At 40.5% G+C, this 16,843-nt stretch overlaps 1 protein-coding gene across 1 annotated transcript in view; it reads left to right on the forward strand.

The window, feature by feature from the left end:
* Positions 1 to 1,667: 1,667 nt before the first annotated feature.
* kcnj5 (potassium inwardly rectifying channel subfamily J member 5) overlaps positions 1,668 to 16,843 on the forward strand; it is a 64,832-nt gene continuing 49,656 nt past the window's right edge. Inside the window, exon 1 of the mRNA XM_008114363.3 lies at positions 1,668 to 2,118. The gene's annotated coding sequence lies outside the window, so the exon portion shown is untranslated. The remainder of the gene's footprint in view (positions 2,119 to 16,843) is intronic.

Here is a 16,843-nt window from a genome sequence, read left to right on the forward strand (position 1 = left end):
TGTGGGCAAGCAGACATATGCGGAGTTGTTTGTTCTGCTCTACAGTCACACAAGGTGGAGGATTCCTCCAGGTAGTGCCATCTTGCCAGGTTGTCTTTTGATCTGCCCACTCCACTTCTGAGTCTGTTCAGGGACTTCCAAGTTGCCCATTCCTGGTTTGCCCCTGGAGGAAGACCCTCTTGGGGGGCCATCCAGTTAGAATTGCCAGGTTTAGCTGCCCAGAGAGACACCCTTGCTGTTGCTGGAGGAACATCAAGAGGAGTGGTGGTTCTCATGAAGCCCTTCCTTGATTTGAGTCTGGTGGGAGGAGGCTGATAGTCATGCAGTGGGTGGCTTTCACAATGTTCAACCTTATTTCTCTCACAGTTAGCAGCAACTTCCTCTCGCACGTCAGGAGGGGCAATGCCAGCTAACTTGTAGAGTTTATCAACAGGTGTAGGTTTAAGGCATCCCGTGATTATTCTGCATGTTTCGTTTAGTGCTATGTCCACCTGCTTTGCATGGGCAGACTTGTGCCAGACAGGACAGGCGTACTCAGCAGTTGAGAAAGACAAGGCCAGGGCTGATGTTCTTATTTCTTGTGGGTCTGCACCCCATGCGCTGCCAGTCAGTTTCTGCAGGATGTTGTTGCGTGCAGCTACTTTGTGCTTGGTGTTCGTGCAGTGTTTCCTATATGTTAGTGTTCGATCTAAGGTGACACCAAGATATTTAGGATGGAAAACCCCAAAAGCATTGGATTATTGAGCTAAAGTCCAATAGAGTCAGCTATTATAATACCCACACTTTTGCATGCGCACACAAAATCCAGGAATGTATTTTATACATAACATAAATAAAGCATTACGAATGGGCATCCACATTATCCATTATTCTGGATGACTGGCTACTCAGTACTATATTCGGATCAAGGCTTTCAGGTGGAAGACAACCTCTCTTTTCCTAGCTGAATATTTACTCTAAAGTAAGTCCCACCAAATTCAAGGGAATTCACTACCAGGCAAGCGGGTGCACGGTGCTGAAGTCTTCAAGAAGCAATATTGAGCTTCTTTGTGTATATATTTTGGGTTGTATGTCTTTATTTGCATCAAAATAGCTTTTTGTGTGTGTGTGTCAGGAGCAACCGGAGTTGCTTCTGGAGTGAGAAAGAGCTAAGCTCAGGGCTGAGTCTGCATTGCCTTCATAACCTAACAATTTCTGCTTTGTATGGATTTCCGTCACCTTAGTGTAGTGGGTTCTGACAGCTTCCCTGCTTCTGTGTTTTTATCTTTACCTTTGCTTACCAAAAAGACTCTTTGGGGGTCTTGTTTTTATTTTTATTTACTTGTAAAAGCAGAGAGAGAGAGCATTCACATGCACGCATATACTGTATACACCCTCAGCTTCTGTATGACATCCACCTTCTGCTTTCCAGAGATCCATCTGCTAAGAAGAGCTAAAAAGGAGAAGAGGGATGTGCCTATTGGGGAGCAGAGATCCTTGTGGATCATCCGGTGTGCTCAGGATGAGACAGACAGAACTGGCACCAGGGAGGCTTTGTAGCCAGAAAAGTACAGGCATCTGTGTTTTTGCAAGGCAAATGATGTCTAATCTCTTTCCTCCCGCTCTCCCACCCCATCATCCCATATTGGTCTTATCTGAAATGCCAAGCATCCAAACCCCTCCTTCGCCTGGCATCGACCCCGTTTTGTTTCCACCTTTCCTTTCCCTTCATTCAGAACAGATGATGCTCTGATCACATGGACCCATCAACCTCGCCTCCCCTCCCCTCCAGCCCTTTAAATAGCTATATTACAAGAGAATTCATTTGTACTATACTCACAGAGAGAAAGGGGAAGAGAAGGGAGCAGCAGGAGGAGGAGGAGGCATGGAGAGGGGAATGAGGATTGAGGGATCTCTCTCTAGACCAGGGAGGACAGGGGGGTGTGAGCAATGGTGCTTCATGCCTCTTTTGTTGTAGCAGGCAGTAGGGCAAGCAAAAAGAGACGTGGCTGGGAAAATCTCTCCTTTCTCTCAGAGATGCTGATGGCATGGACTGGACGGTTGCAGAGCACCTGCTTTGCCTTCAGCCCAGCCTTGGGGTCACCGCCAACTGCCTCATTACAGAATCCCCATTTCCAGGTAAGACACCTCCCTTTGGAATGCTTTTTGAAAAATATATATAAAGCATGCATTTATATTTCCATTTGCCCAAGGCAGACTGGAGAAAGCAAGAAGTGATATGATCAGCCAAGGGGAAGGAGTGCCTTTGTGATGTTAGATTAGAACAGGAGACAAGAATGATTGCCATCTCCCACATCCATCTCCCTGCTTGCCAGAGGACAACTGGGGAAACCCATAAAAAGCAAGCCTCTGGCTGTGTAAGCTCTTGTTAACCCTTGTAAGGCACAATGACTGGGAAAGTATCCAAAGTTAGTCTGGATTTAGCCCCATGATAAAATTAGTCTAAATTAATCTGGAGCATTTAGAAGTCAAAAATGAGTCTAGAGTTAATTCACATTAAATGGAATGTTAGGTTTTGCATTCCAAATAGCGAATTGTAATACGCAAGGATGGCTGGTATAGTGGAACTCTTGAGTGTAATGTTCTTATTTCATGATCACCCCACTTGCATCTTGTAGGTGACAATCTGTGTCGCTTCAAAATGTGACAAGACAGCCTTGCTACATTTGTGATCTCCCCCTGTCATGTGTCTTTGGTCCTTTGTCCTGAAGTCCTTCCCTGACAACCCCACTGTCAGGGACCCATGAATGTATAATGTGACAGTAATTCAGATGGATTGAAGAAAGCTAAATGGAGCTTCCATCAGCCCAGGCAGTATACCTCTGAATATCAGGTGCTGGTGCTTTGTAACAGGGAGAAGATGTCTTTTCTGTGCTGTACCTCTGGTCTTTTTTGAAAGCTGTAGTTTGGATTCTATCAGAATCTTATACTCTAACTAGCTGTGCCCAGCCACGCGTTGCTGTGGCAAAGTATCGTGGTATGGGAAATAAAGTATTGAGGAATTGGTGGTAGTTAGGTAAAGGGTAAAGGTTTTCCCCTGACATTAAGTTCAGTCGTGTCTGACTTTGGGGGTCTCCATTTCTAAGCTGAAGAGCTGGCGTTGTCTGTAGACTCCTCCAAGGTCATGTGGCCGGCATGACTGCATGGAGCGCTGTTACCTTCCCACTGGAGCAGTACCTATTCATGTACTCTCATTTTCATGTTTTTGAACTTTAGGGTTGGCAGAAGCTGCCTAAGTGAGTCCTAACTCTGCCTGTCCCCTGGGCTGAGTGGGTTGCTAGGAGACCAAGTGGGCGGAGCTTAGCCTTCTAACTGGCAGCAATTGGATAAAAACAATTATTCCTCTCCCTCTAATTAGGACTTTATTTTTTTCCCATTTGGTTATATCAACCTGGAGGCGTGGATGATGGGTTGTGTTGTCAAATTTCGAGGTTGGGGGGCCTTTAGTTTTGTTGTTTTGTCGGTCACCGGGATTCCGTCACTCTTTTATATATACTCTAATGAGAGTTTGGGGTGATTCAATAGGGACCTAATTTTGTTCCTGAAGGGCTGAAATGGCCACCTGGAAACAGAAGGTAGGTCGGCTATCAGGTTGATCCCACTAATGGAATGAATTAGAAAATAAAAGTTGTGTGATGACATGTGTGTTGCCTGTGTGTGTGTGTGTAGCATGAATGTTCTTTTCAACTCTGAGGTAAGCAGATGGGAGCCAGAGGCAGTGCAAACCAATATAATTTCATCCGACTGCAGAATTGCAGTCAGAAATACCTAGATCCAATTCTTCTTTTGTGTATGTACCCAATGTGTGGTCTGTGACCAACCTCCAAAACAGTTGCTGTAACACAGAAGGGGTGTTGTAGGAGGGAGTTTATGTACCCACATAAATCCATTCTTCTGTGACATAATTTAGCCTTTCAATCTTGACCTTCTATGGAAATGAAGCCTGAGTGTATTGTATGTATTTCATATTATTGTGTGCTTGTGCTCCCTCCTGTCACTCCCCCTTTTTTCTCTGTTTTGTATTGTACTGTGGGCCAAACTTGGATGTGGGGACATTAGGCTTCTAGGTTTTATCTAGAAACTTCTCTAGTCCCTGGCAAAGAGAGGAAGAGTGGTTCTGTATTTTAGAGGAACAATAGGAGCTTGACTATCTCTGCACTCCACCAGCCTCTTCTCTTTGGCTTTCCTCTTGACACACCTCTTCCACATAGGCAGGTGGGAGACTGTGAGGAGGCAAATCACAAGAAAGGGATGTTAACAATAGTCCTTTTGTTTTCAAAGTCAGGTCTTCTCTAATTTACATTCCCAAATCAAGTCTCCTTTTAGCAAATTCAGTTTCATCTCCTGCCTTGATTTTGATTGGCATCTTCTTGGGCAATGATGGACAAACTTTTGCACTTGGTGTGTCAAAATTCACCAAAAAACCTAGCATGACTTGGGTGGTGTGTCACTTCGAGAAAAAACCCATAATTTCACAATATATATAGTTTAAATAACAAAAATATATAATTGTAATATATAACTGTATTTAATAAATCAAAAACTATTTACTACCATTATTTCCATGTACAACAATCTATGGTACCTCTTGCAGTTTCCACGCTGATTTCTCTCTATTGTAGTTTCAGTGTAGTCATGAATAATGAATATAATAATAATAATATAATAGTAATAATATAATAATATACTACAATAATAATAGAATATATGTATGTATACTAGCTGTGCCCAGCCACGCGTTGCTGTGGCGAAGTATGGTGGTATGGGAAATAAAGTATTGAGGAATTGGTGGTAGTTAAGGTAAAGGGTAAACATTTTCCCCTGACTCTGGGAGTTGGTGCTCATCTCCATTTCTAAGCCGAAGAGCCGGCGTTGTTCGTAGACTCCTCCAAGGTCATGTGGGATGACTGCATGGAGCAGCGTTACCTTCCCACCGGAGCAGTACCTATTGATGCACTCACATTTGTATGTTTTTGAACTTCTGGGTTGGCAGAAGCTGGGGCTAACAGTGGGAGCTCTCTCCGCTCCCCCAATTCAAACCTGCGGCCTTTCGGTCCAGAAGTTCAGCAGCTCAGCGCTTTAATACGCTGTACCATCAGGGGATATTATTTCCTAAAGATTGTGAATATACAATATTTCTGATTGTTTGTTTTTTTGTCTGTTGGAGGCAAGTATGAATGCTGCAATTAGGAAAAATGATTAGGATGTAACAATTATTGCTCTCCCTCTAATTAGGACTTTATTTTTCTTTTCTTTTTATTGTATCAACCTAGAGGCGTGGATGATGGGTTGTGTTGTCAAATTTCGAGGTTGGGGAGCCTGTAGTTTTGCTGTTTTTTCCGGTGCCCTGATTCCATCACTCTTTTATATATAGAGATATATATGTAATGTGCATAATTCCTATGGAGTAAACAACAAAACCACTGGACCAAATCACACCAAATTTGGCCACAAAAGACATTGGTCATCCAATCAATCTGCATGCAGTAGCGTGTCAGCAAAAATGGCTAGGCGTGTCAGTGCTGACACACGTGTCATAGGTTGGCCATCACTGTTCTTGGGGCAAAGATCTGTTTCATGTTGGGAAACTGGGCTCTTCTGTTCTTCTGCAAAGTGCCAATATATCCTTGCTACTACATTGTGTTAGTCACTAGACTAACATTAAATATAAATGTTATTGGCATGCTGATAACAATCATGATTAATAGCAGTGCTATAGGCAAGTTCTACTGCTAATCTCAATTAGACTTCAGATCCGCTTGGACATTCAAGGACGTGTAATGAAAACCACATTAGGAAGGTGAATGGCACCATACTGGCTTTGTTGCCCTTCCGTGTCTTGGAAAAGAAACATTAAGAAAAACAGGACAGCATCTGAACGCATATAGCCTCTCTTGAGTTGAGCCACCTTAACATACATGGTTGATGGGAACATAGACATAGACTTTTCCATGGCTGCCCTTCAGATCTGGGACTCCTTTCCTAGCGAGGACAGAATGACCCTCTTCTTGTAAGCAAAGACACTTCTTCTCTTTTAAACACAGCTGTTAAGAGGCTACTGAAATCTTGTCACTCTACTGCTCTTAAAACTGACAAACATGATTCTTGACATTTTTTAAATTGCATGTTTAAAGTTGTTTTTAGTGTCATCGGTAGTTTAATTCCATTTCAATCCTGATCTTTTGTACATTTAACTATATTCTAATATGTAAGCTGCATCCCAGTTTTGGGGAAAAGACGGGGTACAAATCATGATGATGCTGATAGTGACCACAACAGAGGGATTTTGCTGTGGTTAAGATGCAAAGAATACTGTATATACTCGAGTATAAGCCTAGTTTTTCAGCCCTTTTTTTAAGACTGAAAAAGCCTGGTTGGCTTATATTTGGGTCAGCTTATACTTGAGAATATATGGTACATTTATTATTTTTCTCTATTATTATTGGTATTATTACATTTATTATTTTCTCTATTATTGTTGCTACTATTACATTTATTTTACTCTATTTTTATTATTATTATTAATACATTTATTATTTCATTCTGATATTATTATTATAATATTTATCATTTTACTCTATTACTGTTATTATTATTATTATTATTATTACAAGTATTATTTTACTCTATTATTATTAAAAGGATACAAAAGCACATTTACACTGAAGAAGATGAGAATAATGATTTGATCAGAGTTGGACAGTCTTATCTTAAATTAGAGCTTTATGTAAATACAGTAGATTCTCACTTATCCAACATAAACGGGCCGGCAGAACATTGGATAAGCGAATATGTTGGATAATAAGGAGAGATTAAGAAAAAGCCTATTAAACGTCAAAATAGGTTATGATTTTACAAATTAAGCATCAAAACAACATGTTATACAACAAATTTGACAGAAAAAGTAGTTCATTACACATTAATGCTATGTAGTAATTACTGTATTTATGAATTTAGCACCAAAATATCACAATGCATTGAAAACATTGACTACAAAAATGCGTTGGATAATCCAGAACATTGGATAAGTGAGTGTTGGATAAGCGAGACTGTACTGTATTCAAAAACATTTAACCTACTGATGCCTCAATTAATGTAATTTTCTTGGTATCTATTTTTATTTCTGAAATTTACCACTCTCGGCTTATACTGGAGTCAATATTTTCCCAGTTTTTTTGTGGTAAAATTAGGTGCCTCGGCTTATATTCGGGTCGGCTTATACTCGAGTATATTTCCGGTATTTGCAAACTTTTGATGCCTCAACAAGACTTCAGTGGGTTTGGCTGAAATTTGCCCAGCAGACATGGCAGTGTTTTCTTTTGTCCCCATATGCAGCAATGAAATAAGCAAAGCTTCACACTCCTAATTTGGGGTGTCACATTTTTCTTATGTAATTTACTGTGGTTGTTTATTTTTCTGACAGAGAAGGAAAAGCTGTGATTCTGGGGAGACCTTGATATGACCTGGGTGTAAGAGGGCATGGGTGCTATTTGCTGATCTACATCATGTCAACACTAGTTTATTTTTAAAACATAGGATTTTTATATATTAAAGAGGGCATATATTATTTTAAAGGTTGATATGAAGTCAGGTGCAGAGATAACATCAACTGCAATTGCTCTGCTGCTCATTTTGATTCAGATTTGTTCCAAGCTCCAAAGAAGCAATGTGTCTCTTTGTTTTGAATTTGCGAAACTCAAACTGAACTGACTTTAGGGTTTGTCTCATTAATATTGAAAAGGGATTTAAAGCAACATTTTAACAAACCTATCGGTGTGGCACTTTGAATGTTGGACTAGGACACTGGAGAACAAGGTTGGAATCCCTGTTTGAATCTGGAAATCTACTGAAAGACCAAAGTTTATATATATATATATATATAATTTTATTTGTGATTTTAACATATACTTAAAAGTAGAAAAAAACAAGAAAACACATAGAAAGGGGAAAAAAAGAAGTACAATGTAATATATATATATATATCTTTATATATGCATATAAATGTATAGTAATAGAGCAAGAAAACAAGAACAAAAACCAAAGCAAACCCCTGTATCCACTTCCAGCTCCTCTGCACTGCTTTGTAAAACATCCTTTCAACATTAGATATTTTCGGCAGGTCATCGTATATAACCTAGAGTCTAAGAGCTCCTGTAGGCGGTAGTCACAAAAGTTCTATATTGCTTCTTAACAGAGACCAAAGTTTTGATTCTCACTCAGTTATGGAAATTCATGGGTGATCGTGGGAAAGACAAAGTCAAACTCTCCCTGAACAAAACTTGCAAGAAAACTCCATGATAGGTTCACCTTAGGTTTGCTGTGTCAAGAAATGCTCCAAAGGCAGACAACAACAACAATTTATTTATTTATTTATTTACAGCATTTATATTCCACCCTTCTCACCCCGAAGGGGACTCAGGGAGGATCACATTACACATATAGGCAAACATTCAATGCCTTTTAACATAGAACAAAGACAAACAAACATAGGCTCCGAGCGGCCTCGAACTCATGACCTCCTGGTCAGAGTGATTCATTGCAGTTAATTGCAGCTGGCTTGCTCTCCCGCCTGCGCCACAGACCGGGCCAACAACAAAAGGACATAGAAATCTGAGCATTTTGAAACTCCAAAAACAAAGTGCTGCAATTCCACATAAATTGCCATATTAGATCATATGGAGTCTTTAGGTTTGCCCTTTAAGACGGAGTTTACTGAACTCCAAGTCAGAGGGCTCTGAACTACAAATCCCAGGGCTGCATAGGATGGAGCCATGGCAGCTGAAGTTAAATCATAGTGTCTGATTTGTTTGATGTGGAAAGGCCTTAGTTTTTAATTATAACTATTGCTGTAGTCACTTGTGCACTGGCAGCACTGAATTCTTCAAACTGGAAGGCAGGCGAGTTTGAATTGTTCTCGAGCAAAGCTCTTGTATTGTCCCGCTGGGGCTCACTTGACTTTAATGTGATTGGAACTCACTGGTAATTTAAGGGCAAACTCTGCCCTGGATCTTCTTTGCAAAGACGGCTTGGGAGGCTCTCCCTTCCCAAGACCTTCAAATGAACAAGGCAGAGCCTGCAAGCCAGCTGCCTCTCTCCATCAAGGGCAAGTTAGTCAATTAGTAAACAATCCACAGGGACCTCTCAAAAATGCATGTACATGCAGAGGATTTACAAGTCAATTCTGTTAAGCAATGAAAGAAACTGAAGCTGAAGAAGAAAACATTTTATGTCGCTGACCTAATAAACATAAAACACCAATAGCCCCTATATAAACCGAACACTTCTTGGTTATATGTGCAATTTATCAGACATAAATTGATTTATGGGACATAAACATGATCATGGCCCTACTTCTCTTTTATGTAGGGCTATTCATCAAGCAATTGAGATATTTCCTCCATTTACAACCGTCATTCCCAGAAACGGCTCCTTTTGCAGTTGCCCCCTTATTTATTTGTTTATGTATGCATTTGCAATTATTTGCCTCTGTCTTTGCTTGTTTGTTTCTTTGATGAATGTCTTAACTTCCTCTCAAAATTGGGGCTCAAGGCAACTCCCAGCAAGATTTAAAAAACACACACAGAAATAAGCCTGAAAAATGGCAGTACTCGAACTGAATTAAACCATCCATTATATTAGAAGAAATTGAATTGTAAAAGTAATTTACAACCATATCGATTAAAAATGTACAGCATCCACCATTCCAAGTGTCTTTCATAGAAACCAATAGATTGGCAAAAGTCCACTTCAATAGAAAAAAAATGTATTTCCCTGTTGCCAAAACAAAGAGGAAGAGGCAGGACAAATTGGCATCCCCTTGAAGGCACTTTCGTATTCCAAGAACGCCCCATTTAGTGTTCCCATGAAACCTATCTTTGAGGTTGTGTCCATGCAGAAATTGAGGTGTCCATCTCTCTTTTCTAGAGGTTTAGTTGTATGACTTGGGATAGTCCAGAGCTTATGCCAAGATATTGCCCTACTCATTGCCACAGCAGAAATATCTTCACTTCACTTCACTTTATTTCTTAATTACTCTCTCTCCACCAGAGTGCTCCGAGCAACTTACAATTTAAAATATCATTCCACAATATAAAAACATTCAACATAAAAACATTCAACAGTGACTATTTTGCAAATTAGATCTGATTTACTTAAATGCACAACCAAACAGCCAAGTCTTGAGCGCTTTTACAAAAGGTTGCAACTTTGACATTGCTCTAACATATGGAGGCAATAAGTTGCATAGAATTGGAGCATAGGCTGAAAAGGGTCTATACCCTGTAGCTTCCAGGTGTACCTCCCTAGGGCCCAGTACGTATAGGAGATTTTCCTGGGAGGATCGAGGTGACCACTGATGGAAAAAAGGAATGAGGTGGTCCCTAAGATATAATGGTCCTTGGCCATTTCGAGCTTTAAATGTCAGGATCAGTATCTTGTATCTTGTTCTATTGGTAGCCAATGCAGTTGTTTCAGAATCGGTGTAATATGGGATCTTATAGATGATCCCGCTAGCAGCCTGGCCGCCGCATTTTGGACCATTCGGATCTTCTGGGTTTTTGTCTTCAGAAGGCCGGCATATAAGGCGTTACAATAATCCAACCTAGTGGTGACTGTTGCATGGATTACCGTTGCCAATGCTTCTGTTGAAAGGTAATGCCAATTTCCTTGCCTGGCGAAGATGAAAAAAGGCCTGCTTACTTATGGCAGTGATCTGGGCCTCCATCGTCAGCGATGAGTCCAACACAACTCCAAGGCTTTTAACAGTAGCAGACGGAACCAGAACTTCCCCATCGAGATCAGGCAGTGACTGAATTAACTCTGGTGGCTGGCCGGGCCAGAGTATCTCAGTTTTTGCGGGATTCACTTTTAGTCTACTCGCTCGCAGCCAACTCATCACTGCTTCCAAACACAGCTTAAAGTTCTCAGGAATCGTGGTTGTCCCAGGTTCAAGATGCAAGAGTAGCTGGGTATCATCTGCATACTGGTCGCACTCTATGCCAAAGCTCCGCACTAGTCCAGCAAGTGGTCGGACGTAGATGTTAAATAACAGGGGCGAAAGGATAGCACCCTGGGGAACTCCACAGCAAAGGCAGGAGCTCTCAGAGCTTTGGCCTGACCACTCCACCCTCCACCCAAATATGGCTGACAACACAGATCCTTTGCCTCTATCCTACTCCTGGATCGCGGTGCTCCCTGCTTTCCTGCTGTGGTATTTATAGCCATGTAGTCAACAGCCCTATACAATGCTCTGCAGCGAAGAGAAAATGAATTGTGTAAGTCGTGGACTGTGTTACACTAAAGGGAGCTAGGTACTTATTTTTAATGAAACAGAAGGAACTGTTTCTTTAGATTCCCCCTTGTGAACAGAGCTGGAGGCAATGAATCCCAGGAGACATTATGCTGCCAAGAGGATGGAGCATCTCAAGGAAGGAGACAGAACTTACCAGCTCCATTCTGGAGAGAGTTGTCATTCATACCAGGCTGAGATGAATGTGATGACTGTGAATTTTCAGACTGACCTATGCAAATTGTTCCACCCAGCCTGCCCTTTCCAACATGTCCAAATGGACTACTGCCCTTGCTCCTGAATCATAGGAGACTGCCTGGTGTTCTGGGGTCAGTGGGTTGCATGTGCAATCTCCCCACACTTCCAAAATTTAGGCATTTCTTTTAATTGGGCTGGGCTGTGGCACAGCTGGCTAGTAACCAGCTGCAATAAATCACTACTGACCGAGAGGTCATGAGTTCGAAGCCCGGGTTGGGTTAAGCCCCCGACCATTAAATAGCCCGGCTTGCTGCTGACCTATGCAGCCCCAAAAGACAGCTGCATCTGTCAATTAGGGAAATTTAGGTACGCTTTATGCGGGAGGCTAATTTAACTAATTTACAACATCATAAAACTGCCAGCAAAACACGAGGAAAGGAATGAGGAAGTACAGCCACTAGTGGACAGTGAAGCAACAGCTCCCCCTGTGGCCGGAATCGTGAAGCTGGAAAAAAATGTTAAATGCCTCTGTGTCTGTCTATATATGTTGTTTGTCTGTTGGCATTGAATGTTTGCCATATATGTGTTCATTGTAATCCGCCCATAAATAAATAATTGTCTCCAATCCACTTTTGACCTGTCTCCTGTCCAGCCATCCCTTTTGTCAGACAGTCACGACACTGAAAGGCTACCAAACATAGTCATCTATCCTTCTCCAAGGCCTTTCCCTCCAGATGTTTTGATCTTCAAATCCCAGCATCCCCATCCAACATCTTGGTTTTCCAAATGCTGGGATGTTATCCATAGAGTAGCCCTCAAATGGGATTTGAAGCATCTGATATAGGCAAGAACATTTTGATTCCTGCAAAACTCTTGTTTAAGGAGATTTTAACTGAATGAGGACTAGATGTGTGGAGACATTCTTGTTTTAATTATTGTTGTTCTTGTATTTCTTACTTGCCTCTCCTCATGGCTCATGGTGGGTTACAAAATAGCTAAAACACATAATCATTATATAAAATACACATATTAAAAGGTATTGCTATAATATACACAAAACAATGCTTAAAATCTAGTGGGATAGAGACCATAAAGGGACACTAGTTCACCCCTCTGCTGACATAGAGAAACCACAGCTTAAGCACTTCTTACAGGGGATTTTCCAGTCTCTGCTTCAAAATCTCCAAGGAGCCCACAACTCTAACAGTTTCACCAACTGCAAACAGGCAAAAACCTTTTTTTTATTATTTAGACATGGGGTGGGTTTTTTCCCCCGCTATTAGCTGGTTGCATCAGAAATATATTTTGCTGGAGAGTGCTATCTTTTTATCCTCATTGTCATAGTTTCAGTGCTAGAGAAGTGTTTTAATTAGTGATGTTTCAAAGCTTTTTTTTAAAAAGAAACCCATGCAATTGTTCTTTTTAGCTTTGTTTCCTTTTAATCTGTATTGTGAGCATCCTGGGTCTTCTATTCAAAGAAAGCCATGGAAATACACACACAAATATGCATACAATAAGTGTTCTGAAGCATTTAGCTGTCAAGCAAGCTTTACTGGTTCTAATGTTTCGTCAGAATCTCCTTTTTCATCTTTTGAACCCGCTGGCCCGGGTCTGACTCTCTGGCTCATCTTCAATGTGACAGCCCTTCACAGAGTCAAAGATGGTTAGCATATCATGCTTCTCAGCCTTCTAGACTAAACATGCTCAGCTCCCTCAACTGCATAAAAGACAGAAATAATAAGCCTTCCACCCAAACTAAAACTGTGTGTGTTACAGAGGGAAGAGAACATGATAGAAAGAAGGAAGGAGAAAGAGGAAAAGAAGGGGAGAAGTTTAGTGTTACCAGATCTCAGGGTTTCATGCCTTTGATCCACAAGCAGAGGACTCTCTAAGCAAGAGTACAGCATTCAAAAATGTATTGTCGAAGGCTTTCACTGCCGGAATCACTGGGTTGCTGTGAGTCTTTCAGGCTGTATGGCCATGTTCCAGAAGCTTTCTTTCCTGGTGTTTCACCTACATATGTGGCAGGCATCCTCTGAGGTTGTGGAGTATGTTGGAAACATACCTCACAACCTCTGAGGATGCCTGCCACAGATGTGGGCAAAACTTGAGGAGAGAAAGTTTCTGCCCCACAACCTCAGAGGATGGTTGCCACAGATGTGGGCAAAACATCAGGAGAGAAAGCTTCTGGAACGTGGCCATACAGCCCAAAAGACTCACAGCAACCCTGTATGTATGTCTGTATGTTTATGTACCATGTTTCCCTGAATATAAGACAGTGTCTTATATTAATTTTTTCTCCCAAAGATGCGCTAGGTCTTATTTTCAGGGGATGTCTTATTTTTCCATGAAGAAGAATTCACATTTATTGCTAGGTCTTACTTTTGGGGGAGGCCTTATATTTAGCAATTCAGCAAAACCTCTACTAGGTCTTATTTTCTGGGGATGTCTTATTTTATGGGAAACAGGGTATATGTTTGAGAGGGAGTACATCTTCCTCATTCATTAAACCAGTAGTTCCCAACCTTTGGTCCTCCAGGTGTTTTGTACTTCAATTCCCAGAAATCCCAGCCAGCTTACTGACTGTTAGGAATTGTGGGAGTTGAAGTCCAAAACACCTGGAGGACCAAAGGTTGGGAACCACTGCATTAAACTAACATTATTTGAATTGCGCTGTCTGCCCAACATCACAAGGTCCTGTAGCCTTTGACATCACCTTCTAACATCACTTTTGTACCATCACCAGAATCACCCCTACATCTCTGGATCTGGGATTGTCCTAAGCCGGCAACCCTAGTTCAGATCCATACTGATTCTCTGTCTCTTTATATCTCATGTGGGATAATAAGTCCAGATCCAAGCATTGGATATGCTGTCTCCTTCCACTGGTGTGCCACTTATGGAATACATCCCAGCCAGGCACAGTTTATTGGAATCTGAAAAGATTTCTTCTCAGCCTATGATTTTCTTTTAATTATACCCTTCACATGTAAAGCAAGGGTTGGCATCATACATAAAGACTGAAGGAAAAGGTGCTTGCAAATACAGGGAACCTTTCAAGGCATCTTTCAAGCTAAAGCTGCCCACTACAGCTTTAGAGAAAATTAACCTCTGTAGTGGGTAAGTCAAAGAGCTTCGCTCCAATTAGCTTTCCATTCCAGAAAAAACACTTGTCAGATTTTATTGCCTGGATCTCTGCTTTATGTAGAGGAAAACATGGGCTAATTACTTGGACTGAGTTTGGGTGAAACTAATGTGATATAGTTTATGTTGAACTTTGTCACAACTCTGGCCCCATCTACACTGCCATTAAAACTCAGATTATCTGCTTCAAACTGGATTATATTAGTCTACATTGCTATATAATCCAGTTCAAAAGAGACATTCTGGATTTTATATGGTAACTAGCTGTACCCGGCCACGCGTTGCTGACCTAATTTCAAAAGCCCTGCGGGAGCGATTGATCCAAAACTCTGTCAAGCAATACTTATTTCTTATTTGAGAGCCCAGTGTGGAAGGAGGAGTGGAGATGGAGAGGGAGAAAGAAAGGAAGAGATGGAGGAAAGGAAGATCAGAAAGTGAAAGAATAGAGTCTATAAAGGAAAAGGATGAAGGAAGACAGACATTTGGGGCTCTGATATGTACTGTATATACTCAAGTATAAGCCTAGTTTTTCAGCCTTTTTTAGGACTGAAAAAAAAACCTCCTCGGCTTATAATCGGGTTCCTCGTGGGCTTATATTCAGGTCGGCTTATACTCAAGTATATATGGTATATTTATTATTTTTCTCTATTATTATTGGTATTGTTACATTTATTATTTTACTCTATTAATTATTGTTATTACAGTAGAGTCTCACTTATCCAACACTCGCTTATCCAACGTTCTGGATTATCCAACGCATTTTTGTAGTCAATGTTTTCAATATATCGTGATATTTTGGTACGAAATTCATAAATACAGTAATTACTATGTAGCATTACTGTGTAACTGAACTACTTTTTCTGCCAGATTTGTTGTATAACATGATGTTTTGGTGCTTAATTTGTAAAATCATAACCTAATTTGATGTTTAATAGGCTTCTCTTTAATCTCTCCTTATTATCCAACATATTCGCTTATCCAACGTTCTGCCGGCCTGTTTATGTTGGATAAGTGAGACTCTACTGTATTACATTTATTATTTTACTCTATTATTACATTGATTATTTTACTGCATTTATTATTATTACATTTATTATTTCACTATTATTATTAAAAGGATACATAAGCACATTTACATTGAAGAAGATGAAAATAATGATTTAATTAGAGCTGAACAGTCATATCTTAAATTACAGTTTGTTGTAAAGATTCAAAAACATTTAAACTACTGATGCCTCAATTAATGTAATTTTATTGGTATCTCGGCTTATACTGGAGTCAATGTTTTCCCAGTTTTTTGTGGTAAAATTAGGTGCTTCGGCTTATATTCGGGTCAGCTTATACTTGAGTATATACGGTATACAAATTACTGATGATAGGATGCACCGCTTGAGAGGAGGAAGACTCCCAACTTACTGTATGAAAGGCTTCTCAAACACTGTCCCACGAATATTACCATAAATGTTATAATGAGCTTCCTTTTCTTTGAACAGGCTTTCTAATAGCCAGGGTTTGAACAAGGTCATTTTAATCAGATTTCCTTGAATGTGTTATTTTCCCATTTAGAGGCTTTAGTCTACTTTTTTTCCTACCATGCTCTATTCTTCTCCTCTCTTTCCCCTGCTCCAAAACTGCTCTTGCCAGCTCTGAGCTGCAGTGGAAGGCATAATAAATTAAATTACATAAGGTAATGGGATCTTTGCCTCTGTTGGGTCGACTTTGTGACATTTGGATTTCCCTGTTGTCTTTTCTGCTCTCACTGAGAGAAGGAAGATGAAATAAAAATGCATCTCTTCTCAGCAATTGCAAAGCAAATTCCAATCTGCACCAGCTCATCAGGAGCTATCAGTAATAGCAAGTGCATGTGTGTGGGGAAGGGAGAGAGCATAATTCCCCATTTACTTTGGTCAGCTTGACTGTAAACCTATGCATACTTAACTCAGTTCTGTTTGTGTCTGACTACAAGGAATCAACACGTAGACACATGGAGATTCCCTGTGTTTGACATTTATGCGATTATTAGAAATGCAATACAATCTTCCAAATCAATGTCACCATTTAATCTATTAGTGTGAAGTAGGAAATGCACCATAGGACCAGAAAAACTCACTAATTATGATTGAGTTATTTTACTCATTCGTATGCCATGAAAGCATGCAAACTTTGGAGTGTTTTCAGAACTAAATCTTAGGCCTGATAAGGAGTTATAATAAT

This window comes from Anolis carolinensis, unplaced genomic scaffold, assembly GCF_035594765.1.
Source record: "Anolis carolinensis isolate JA03-04 unplaced genomic scaffold, rAnoCar3.1.pri scaffold_8, whole genome shotgun sequence".
Taxonomy (NCBI): domain Eukaryota; kingdom Metazoa; phylum Chordata; class Lepidosauria; order Squamata; family Dactyloidae; genus Anolis; species Anolis carolinensis.